The following is an 11483-nucleotide window of genomic DNA, read 5'->3' as shown; positions in this document are numbered from 1 at the left end:
CAAAGGCCCGTTTGTCTCCAGGTAAGGTACGTTAAAAAGAGATTCCCTTTAAGCATCTTATCACAAGAGCTCTTACTGCCTTTCCATCCGGGGAAGCTTGTGTGTTAAACTGCCCTTGGAGTTTTGGATGCTACTAGATTTCTGTGCTCTGTTATCCATAATTTCAGGCACTTCGGGGCTAACATGGCTGTTTAAGTCAATGCAATAATATTACCAATATATTCAACACTCAGAAGAGTCACCACAGTTTCCTTCACACACTCAGGATTTCAAATTCTTCTTCCAATTCAAATAGCTTGTCAGTAGATTCAATGAGTTCTGTAAAAAAAGATAAAGAAAAAAATGCTTCTAAAGACATGCCTGATTTTGTTCACTTAAAAAAAAAACTTTGAAAGACGCATTCCAGAAAAGTACTTTGTAAGAGTGAAAAAAAAAAATCTGTGCTAGCAATTGTATGGCTTGTTTGGATACATGCCTGCTATATATTGCTTGACACTCACAAAGGATAGTTATTCTACCTGTGATTATTCTTTTATTTGCTAACGAGGAACATAACATTGCACAATTAGGCTTTTAATCGGTGCCTTACCTGCTCCTGTGGTTGTCACTTCTGGTTTTGTTGGAGGTATGAAAGGAGGCCAGTGTGGCGGGTGCTTCTGGACCAGCTCAAACATCCGTAGACTCTGCTGCTTTAGAATCTCCTGAGGACAGAATGCTTTCATTTTAAAAGCTGGCTCGGGAGACGCTTCAAACACAAAACGTGTCTGCTTAATTGAAAGTGTTTTTTAATTACGCATGTCCATCAGGAAAATAAAGTCTTTATACAGACATACTGTGAAATCCAAGCACCATGGTCTCTGTAATACATCCCTAGTTAAAACACATCTGGAAGACAGATCTCTTGAACTGTACTACAAATTATCAGTCTTATCATCTTTTGATATCAGCTTTGATATCTGCAAACCTGTAATTTTGTTTACAGGTAGCAAGCACACTAGGAATGTACAATATTTTCTGCTTTTTAAAAGAAAGTTGCTTGCATAGAACTCTCCTCAAGTTTTCTGTTGATCAATAGCACAAAAGACAGATCTATCAGCTCCTCCAAAGGGGAAAAAAAAAAAAAAAACGCATCAGATTTAGAAGGACAGGTTTTGGTCAGGAAAAAAGGTGTTCCTGAAGCCAAACGCTATTCCTCTTCAAAGAGAAGTTACCTTCTGTCCTGTATTTCAGTTATTTACAAACTGTTTTCCTTAGATGATTTTTTTTTTTTTTAAATAAATGCCCTTAGAGGTTGATGGTACTTTACATTCAGACGTCTGGTGCTTAGCTTAACAGCTGCATGCAGAAACATCCTCAAGTCTGTTTCCTGTGGCAGCCAGCACCTTCTGTTCTCCCTAGATCAGCAGGAGCTAGAGGCCTGCAGCACTTACAGAATCAGATCTTTAAGATAGCAGGGACTAACAGTCATAATTAGAACACGCAATCTATTATGTCAAACAATAAAAAAGGATCAGGAAGCAAATCATTGATACATCACTACAATATGGCAGTTAAACCTTAGTCATTTAGTGAGAATTAGAAGTTAAAAGCAAGTGTCACCCAGTAACACCTTCAAGTGTGGATGTTTACACCCATTTTCCAACTGGCAGGGTTTGTGGCTGGTAAAGTGCTGAACAATTTCCAATTAGCAATTCAGTAGTATTGCCTTACCCTGATGCTTTAATGCATTCTTCTCCATGGCTCATACAATTTGTATACAAAGGAAAATGCAAAGGAAAATTTTACAAAAAACAGACAATAAAAACCAGACTTTATAAAGAACAAATCGAGATGCTAAGTTGCCACTCTTACCTTTTGTACAAGACTACACCGGTTATCAAAATCACATTCTTCTTTGCAAAAGAAGCCCTTAGGGGAAAAAACAAACACACAGAGTTTTACCTTTGCAGATGGTAGGTATGTGGTACCAGCAGGTAAGGCGGTTTGACCTCTGATACAGTAATGCCCTGTACGATCAGTAGATATAAGACTCCAAATATGTGGCAGCTCTAGGGAGAGAACCCACGGGGAGAACAAGGCCCTGCAAACCCCTAACGAAATAGTCAAGCAAAAAATAGCAGCAGCTCCTGTGTGCTCCTCCATGGAGCGCCACCCAGTTCCTACAGTCCAGGTATCAGCAGAAGCTGAAAACTTGTAGATGATGGACCACCTAAGGAACATTTCCATTCTGGTATCTATACTGAAAATATTTGCTCTTCATTATGATTTTGTCTGTCTCGTTGCATCATGCCACATTTTGCACAGTTACGTAGTTAAGTATTAAAACAAAACAAAACAAAAAAACTTTCTAAAAAGCAGCAGTATTAAAAAACAGGTATGTGAATGAATGACAGATACCGGTATCTTTACAGATTGTTTAAAGCTTTAGAAACACATCCCACTGGTGACAACTGCCAATCACCCAATCACAGGATACTGGCATGGGATCAGATCCAATTTTTTCAAATACCACAGTACCCCCATGACATTTTGGGTGAATTACAAATAATACATTTGTATTTGTAATTTGGGGTGAAATACAATAATTCCACTTAAACATTTTCAACTTATGATATAAAGTAAGTTTAAGTAACTTGTCTAGAGGTGACCAAACCTAAAGTAGTGATAGAATAAAACCCGTAAACCTGTTTCAGTTCCTTGCTCTGACCATTATAATGCCTCTTGAAAGAAGTAAAAGCTGCTCAGTAAAGAAAACAAAGCGAGCTCCCTACAGTACAGACAGCTCCCCACTTGCCCTAAGATTCTCCATGTAGTTATGTACAAACTACTATGTGTTGATCACAGAAGACAGCTTTGTGATCTTGGTTCTGTTCAAGGAGATGCATTGCTGCCCTTACCAATGTAGAGAGACATTACTTTGAGATAAAGTACATGCATTCCAGATTTCCTGACACTTACTAAAGCTACTGAAGGGTCCAAATTCATGATCTTCATTCTATGTGGGGCTTCCTGGCAGTGGAAACTCTCATCGTCAACCGTGCCATTTTCTTCTGAATCTACAAAGCTTTGAGTGGTGTGAGGGTCCAGATAGATCAGCTCATTGCCTGGATGGGTAAAAGCCGTATGTTAAAAATAAGCAAGTGACATTAATAAGCACTTGGTCCAGAACTGTAAAATAGAAATTAGATTGCCATTGCAGTCAGTATAATCTAGACTTTCCAGCTAGGGATTCTTTAAGAGAATCGGAAGGTTTAGACACAGCGTTTCCCACAGGGTATTTAGTATAACTTCCTATTGTCACCTATTACTGTAATTTTTTGGTTGGTTATGTTCTATCTTTGTCACATACTTTTATTTTTCCATGTGAGATCCAGTACTTTTTTTTTTTTTTTTTTTTATCTCAAATGTTGTAAACACTAACATTTGACAGATTAAAAGGTACAGGATGTTCACAGATGCAATCTGTAATCCCATTAGGCATTCATTCAGAAATTGGAACAAAAAAGCCTAACTAAAACAGGTTAGGTTTTACAAAAGGACAAAATAGGGTTGCAAAATTTTGGCCCAAAGTGGGGTGAAATCTGAAGGAATGCATTTTAAATTAATTAGAGCAATACTTAATAACAGAAGGTATGCAAAAGGTGAAAAAGATACTGCTATCAGAAACAGTTTTGAAATACAGAATCACAGAATCACAGAATCACAGAATTTCTAGGTTGGAAGAGACCTCAAGATCATCGAGTCTAACCTCTAACCTAACACTAACAGTCCCCACTAAACCATATCCCTAAGCTCTACATCTAAACGTCTTTTGAAGACTTCCAGGGATGGTGACTCCACCACCTCCCTGGGCAGCCCGTTCCAGTGCCTCACAACCCTTTCAGTAAAGAAATTCTTCCTAACATCTAACCTAAAACTCCCCTGGCATAACTTTAGCCCATTCCCCCTCGTCCTGTCACCAGGCACATGGGAGAACAGGCCAACCCCCACCTCTCTACAGCCTCCTATAATGTACTTATACAGAGCAATAAGGTCACCCCTGAGCCTCCTCTTCTCTAGGCTGAACAAGCCCAGCTCCTTCAGCCGCTCCTCATAGGACTTGCTCTCCAGGCCCCTCACCAGCTTCGTCGCCCTTCTTTGGACCCGCAAGAAAATAAAAGTGACATTTGACCAATACACTTGTCAAATGCTATCAGCTATTCTCAGTATGTTGCTCTTGTTGATGTCATCACTTATTTTTACACCTAGCTTTGCTGTTAACTTTCTGCTCCTGTTAAGGATCATCTCATACTGTTTCTAAACTCTTTTAGATATGCTTCTTCATTTATTTTATTCTATTCTCATCTTTCTTTACTTCTAGAGGTTCACGCTTAGACCCCTTACTATTTCCCCTTCAAAAAATGTTCTCTTTTGATCATCTGCACATTTGGAATAAGTTTCTTTTTTCCTTACCTAAAAATCCTATGAAATAATAGGCATTCTTTGGTTTCCCTCCTAATGCTCCCAAAGACTGTGGCATCTTAAAGCATTCCTAGGAGTTCAAAAGGAATAAAGGAAATTGTAATTCATTTCTTTACTGACATCACAGATACCCAAACTTATTTGACAGTAACGAGCAATGAATTGAAAGAAAACCTTACTTTAAATGCATCAATATATACGGGATTTATGTGATTTATCCCTAGTCGTAGAGGTATAATAAGCAAGAGGGGTTTCCAGCCTGTGCAGAGTCCTCCTGCCTTCTTGCTTCGGCCAAGAGCACTTCTGTGCAAATGTGCACTGCTGTGGGACGCGCTGCTGCTCTGAGGAGGGGACCAGCACATTTTTTCTGCGGGAATAAAACTAGAAATCAGTCAACGCACAGAGGAACACAAAGCAGATCTTCCTCTCAGTAGTGAATTAAGCTAGTTTGCCAGGGATCTTTATAGGGCACCCAAGACAAAACGAGCCGGGCATGGCAATTACAGCTATTTAGTAGAAGTAATTCTAGCAGACAGTATGTGCTGGCACGTCCAAGTGAGACGTTAGATCAATGATTGGGGGATGACAATTTAAGACTGCAGTGACATGTCCTATTAATGTTATTAATAGTGTCAAGCTTTGCCTATAAAACGCCAGAGAAATGAAATGGCAGCAATGATGACAGTAGAAATTCTTCAAGGAGCTCTTCACATCCAGTGATGTGAGCACGAAGTTGGCATCAGGGATCAAAAAAACACAACTGAGTTTGTATGTCCTTCTTCCCTCTTCTTACCCTTGCAAGACAAAGCCATGGCCCCCCAAGTATTTGTTCATGTTTAGATACATGCTGGCAAATGGAGTCAAATCAGAAACTGTTACCAGAAAACTGATGAGGTGTCACTTACTGATGTCGTCAATGACCACCGTATTGTCCATAGATACATAAACTGCTAATGAATTCCATTCATCAAATAAAGCAAGCTTCCTAGAAAACATTAAGGTACTAATTAATATAAACTAGTTGGATCAAAAGGGTAGCTTTACACTCAGAACCATTTGATTTATTTATTTTTTTTTCTTAAGAAAAAACATCCTTTCTGCATTTTTTAAAGTCTCCATGTAAGAAAAAGAAAACTTTAAACATTAAATGTTTAATATCTTTAGAAAAATAGGTACTGAGTGGTACCAGGAAAAACATATGCGCTGCACCATGTGCAAACTGTTTTGTCTTACTGCTAAGTGCAGTGACAGTAACAGTTCAACTACATCAAGTTTATTACTTTTTATTGCACTCGACAGTCTCTGCAATGGGTTCTTGCCCAATTGTGTCTTTTCTCATCTGGAAAAGAAAAAAATTCCTATGCCAGTTTTGCAGATTACTTTTTGCTTAAGAAATTCCACTGAATTCAGTGGAATTACTTCTGCCTGAGCCTGCGTGCACAGCAGAAATGGGGCGTTAAAAGCTAAATCAGCTAAGGGTTTGGGGCACCAAAACTTCAGTGGGAGACAGCAGCACACAGTTTTATGTCCACTTCTGCAAAATCCAAACCTTTGGGGAAGGGAGCTACACTCTTAAGCTGCACTGGCAGAATTAGCTGTTTCAAATAAGCCAGAAAGAAATGGGGGTGAGCGTTTCACCATGAAAAACTTGGCCATGAAAGATCTGGAGTCCAGGGCATGCTTCAGCTCCCCTCCCTCTTCAGATCATGTGCCTGTTCCAGGGTGTCAAAGACTTGCTGCTGAGCTCGCAGGACCTGTAGCCTAGCCCCTGCCTGAGGTAAGACACCTCCACGTACCCCTGGAGAACTGAGCAGCCTCAGTTCCTTTCAGTGTGGCTCCCAGACTATGAGGAGCTGCCCATCTTTATCCAGTAGCCTTGCTGGCAGAACTGCTGCTCAGAAAGGGAGGAATTGCAGCTCAGTTCCCTCCTCAGCCGAGATGGCTTCTCTCTGATGTTTCACACCACCACTCCGACCTACACGGTGGCACTCTCGACCTGCCAGAGCTGTGCCACTGTGCAGAAAGGAATATACATCTGTGGTGTGACTGGTGAGGGCATGCAGACGGCATAGCAGGAGACTTTCCTGCAGTTTCTTCTCCTCAGGCTCTTCCTTTATTAAAATTTAGAGGTCACCCATTCCCAACTCAGTACCTGCACACCGAGCTGTGGCATGACATTCCATGCTGCACTTGTAAATAGATGGCAAGTACATTCCTGACTGTGGGACAGGGGGAGATGCAGCCTTCAAAACTCTGCCTGGGCCTTCTCTTGGCTGCCCCAGGGGAGTACGTTCTGAATGAGACTGGTATGATCTCACTTACTTTAGTACTTGAGCAACTGTATTTGGTCCAAACCATTCTCCAATTGACTTCCCCTCTCCAACACCCACCTGTGCTGTTTTCATAGTGAAAAAAAGACACACGTACACAAAATCAAAGAAAAATGAGACCATAAAGAATGTGGGAACAATATACAGTAAATACCGTGACTGTCAAACATTCTAGAGTAACTGCAATCTGTACTTAGCAATAACAATTATTTTCTCAATCTATGCTCTTTTCAAAACTTAGGGAGTGCCAGTTTCTTTAATAAACAAAAGGCTTCTAAACTACAATGAGAATTACAAGTTAACAAATGTTAGTGCCCTTTATTACAAATTACAGCAATAAGCTACAAGACTGCCTATTCTAACATTACTGACTCTGGTACCCAAGGCTTACAGAGTTTATCAAGAGCTAGATTCTAGTACATGGCTTTATTTAGGTCTCAGGGAATGTTTCTGTACTACTAGTCTTTGCGCCCATCTGCATACCTTTTTATTTTTATATAAGCATACACATTGTCTTCACATCCACTTCACATCAACTGCAAACATATTCTGACGGATCATGCTGCGTGTTGATAGCCATTCCAGTATCTCTGAGCTTCCAAGATTATTTAAAAGTACAGGCTGTGTTTAGACCTTGTTGGATTTCTAAGCACCCATTAAATAACAACATAAGATCCATACAGAAAGTCCAAACACTCCACTGGCAGCATCCTGGGAAGTGACATGCACGCTTAAGAGCTTGCACCAGGGGGGTTTGGACCTCGTGCTGCTGACAAGTGAGGAGTGAAGAGAAGGGTAAGAGCACTGTCCCACGGTGGCAGGTTTTCCCTTGGCCTCAACTTGGGTGTTACACTAAAAGGTTTATAAAATAATGGCGACAGGATTCCCCATTTGTTCTCCTTCTATGCCTATTTCTCTGCTTCAGGCTGGGATGATTTCACCCAGCTGAATATGAATTGATTCATTAGGAACTGTTACCAGGGCATCAAAGAAAGTCTCACTAATAAATTCAGGGTTTGTGCTTTTAATGGAGTACTTACGAAGAAGCGTCTGCAGACAATACCAAAGTTCCCTCAGGACCAGCACTCACCTCTCCCTAAGTGTCTGCAGATCAGTGCTTGGGCCAGCATCATCTGCCCGCATCGCAGCATACATCCCCAGCCAGCGTCCGACGAAGGACCCGTGCCTCCTGTTAGGAAAGTTCAGCACAATCAGTGCAGGCTTTCAACTGGGTGCAGCACCACAGAGGACATTTCAGAGTGCTAGAAAACAGATAGGGCTGCTGAAGCCTCCATGAACTGTCCTACAGATAAAAGGCACAGAGCAAGACTTTGGTTCCATGCTGTTGGTCTAATTCTAATCTCTGCATTGCACAAATAAACAAAATTCATTTATTCCTTGTGGAGCTGACTTACTCTTTTCATTCTTCAAGCAGCATTCACAAACCATTTACTGCATGCTATACAACATGATCACCTGTTTACATACAGACCTAAATAAACACTGATTTTAATAATCTTCATGTTTGCATAAACAGTTAAAATGATGCTCAAAATGCGCTAATACTCTAGAAATATTTTCCCAGCCTACGATGCCATCACTTATCTTGCTATTTAATTTAGAACAATGCAGCAAATCTGCAGTATACTCACCAATAGGCGAAAACTTTCTTCTATACGTAAACCACGTTAAACCACAGTAAACCACACGTGAACACACCTTGGCTTATTGTCTGACTTTGGCTTATGGTGCGTCTGTTGCTGTGTCCAGCACAGTGCAGCCCCCAAATTGCTACCAAAACCTTGCCACAAACCTCAATCCCCCTGTTAAAAGAGACCCTCTTGTTTGTTGCCCTTCTTTCGACACTCTCTAACAGGTTTATGTCTTTTTCTTATACTGTGGAGCCCAAAACTGCACTCAGTACTCAGTACATGGAATACCAACAGAGACTGCCTGGCATTTTCTCTTCTCTGCAGAAGCTCTGTTGCTAACACTGTCCAGAAATCACCACTGTCACAGACAGTAGTAGCATTCCCTCCTCCCACAGTTTGTTCTGCCCCCCAAGACTTAGACACCACCCAGAAAAAGAAGAATAATAATACTAATAAAATAAAATAAAATAAAATAAAATAAAATAAAATAAAATAAAATAAAATAAAATAAAATAAAATAAAATAAAATAGTCAAAAGCCATCAGGAAGGCAGTGGTGCAGACTGTGGAGAGCCTGGGTTCAAATCCTTCTTCTGTGAGGCTCTGAACCTATATCCCACCACAATCTCTCTGCTAATGTATGGCAGGGAAAGGAGGAAGAAAGAACATATCTCCTGCACTTTCCATTTATTGTTGACTGACAATTCTGTAGAGTTATAAAGCCTCAATCAGTGAGATACAGGGTTCTTCTCACATTGTCTCACTGTGCCCTAAGCGGAACAGCTCTCATTTAATAGATGCTTCACCACAAAATCATGAGTCATCTGCAGTTTTGAACTTTTCTGGGATCAAGTCCCTTCAGATGGTTGAGGAATCTGCTCCAGCACCTATGTAAACTGGTGCTCTACTAAGCTAGTGAGTGAACAAGAGAGAAATCCTCTGCTAGATGACTTGACAAATTGGGTCTGAAAATAGTGTTGAGGCAGAATAGTCCACGATTTTTGCCTTGGGTGCACAGAGGGATTGGGTGTTGTAGACTTCTTTTATTCTTCATTAAGATAAACATTTTCAAAAATGTGCTTGTTCAACCTTGCTCCCACTGTGTGCATGGGAGGGAGATAACTGAAAGTGGGGAGCGTTGCTTGGATCCTGCAAGTGGCTGAGGTCCAGTGGGGTTGGAGGCTTTCTTCCTCCTTTTGGAAATGCAAAGCAACCCTGCACCTCCCCTGCACTTGCAGAAGGATCGTGACAGCCCAAAGCACAGCGGCTTTGTAATTGCTGCATACACTTCGATCGGATTTACGTGGCAAGGGTTTGGTAGCAGGGGCCTGCAGGGATGGCGTCTGTGAGAACAGGCCAGACAACAGCCAGCTCCAGATAGCTCCAAAAGGGCCCCGGCGCTTGCCAGAGCTGAGCCAATAAGCGATGTTGTTTGCACCTCTGGGAGAGCAGATGTAAGCAGGGGGAAATACTGCTGCACAACAGAAGCTGGAAGAGCAAGGAGTGAGAAGCAGCCCTGCAGCCCCCAAGGTGAGTGCAGCAGGAGGCAGGAGGTGCTCCAGGCTCACAGCAGCAGTTCCCCTGCGGGCTGTGCAGGGAGAGGCCCCTGGTGGAGCAGGCTGTCCCCCTGCACCCATGGGTCCCCCATGGAGCAGATCTCCACGCTGCTGCCCCCCTGTGGGTGGAGGAGCCCCCGGTGGAGCAGGTGGCTGTGGCCTGGAGGAGGCTGCGGCCTGTGGAGAGCCCCCGCAGGAGCAGGCCCCGGGCTGCAGCTGCAGCCATGGAGAGGAGCCCCTGCAGGAGCAGGGGGGCTGGGGGGAGCTGCCGCCCAGCCGTGGGGGACCCGTGCTGGAGCAGTTTGCTCCTGGGGGATGGATGGATGGATGGAGCCCGTGGGACGGAGCCGTGTGGGAGCAGTGCTTGAGGAGCTGCTGCCTGTGGGCAGCCCGTGTGGGATCAGCTGGGGAAGGACGGCATCCCGTGGGAGGGACCCCACGGGGAGCAGGGGCAGGGAGGGACCCTGAGGGTCACTCTGCTGAGTCTGCTTTGCCCGTCACGATACTTGTTGAGCCATCGCCCTGTCCTTATCTCAGCCCTGGAGCCCTTTGCATCGTATTTTCTCCCCCTTTCCCTTGGAGGAGGGGGAGTGAGAGAGCGGCCGTGGTGGAACTCGGCTGCCCACCCGCTTCGAACCACCGCAGTTGCAAAGTCCTGGGAAAGATTTCTTTCAAGAAATTAAACAAGGTGTTTAACAAAGAAATGCAGAGTTTCCTTTTGAAGGCTTCCTGGAGAATTGGGCTTCTTTCCTATTCCCAGCTCAGAGGAAGGGAATTGTTGATTTCACCTTCTTTTTTCTGACATGGAAATCAAAGGTGAACTGCTCTACAAGGACGGGCAACGTCTCAGAATCAAGCTCTTTTGCTCTGTAGTCCTTTCTCAAGGAAAAGATTGATCACACACCTTCCACAGATGTAGGGGAGCAGAGAACAATTTGGGAACTACTCTAATTCAAGTCAGTTTGGGCATAGTGGTACTTCCCTAGCTGTTTCTGAGACAGACGCATTAGCAACAGAGAGTGTTGTGCTGTCACTGGGAGGCGCCTGCGGTGATGACTTCAGAAACAGAACTGAATTGTGTCACCACAGCACTTTGGCAACAGCTGCCTCCGTGCACGTTTAGCTGGGAGGCACAGAGAAGGGTGCTGGATGCGATGAAACCACGTGAGGATTTGTGGATCTCCCCTTGAGGTGCACAGAGAGGGACCATGCCCTTCTGTAAGTGTTCTGATGCTTGGCTGAGGAAAAAAATGTGGTTTTGTTGTGAATGCTTCATTGTAGTATTCTGTAGTTTGTGTCAAGTCCTTACAGAAGCCTCAAGGTTGGTACTTTGCTCAATGATGGAGCTGCACAGAGTGAGAACAGACCCAATGTACGGGTGAGGGCCTCTGCACGTTCTCTTCTTCCTACAGACGATCAACAAATAAGGGGAGACAGAGAAGAGTGTGCTGTGGTCCTCCCATAGACCGCAAGTACTAAAGCATA

The sequence above is a fragment of the Anas platyrhynchos genome, chromosome 12 (genome assembly GCF_047663525.1).
Source record: "Anas platyrhynchos isolate ZD024472 breed Pekin duck chromosome 12, IASCAAS_PekinDuck_T2T, whole genome shotgun sequence".
NCBI lineage: Eukaryota > Metazoa > Chordata > Aves > Anseriformes > Anatidae > Anas > Anas platyrhynchos.
The sequence above is the reverse complement of the archived record's forward strand: the minus strand, read 5'-3'. Positions refer to the sequence as shown.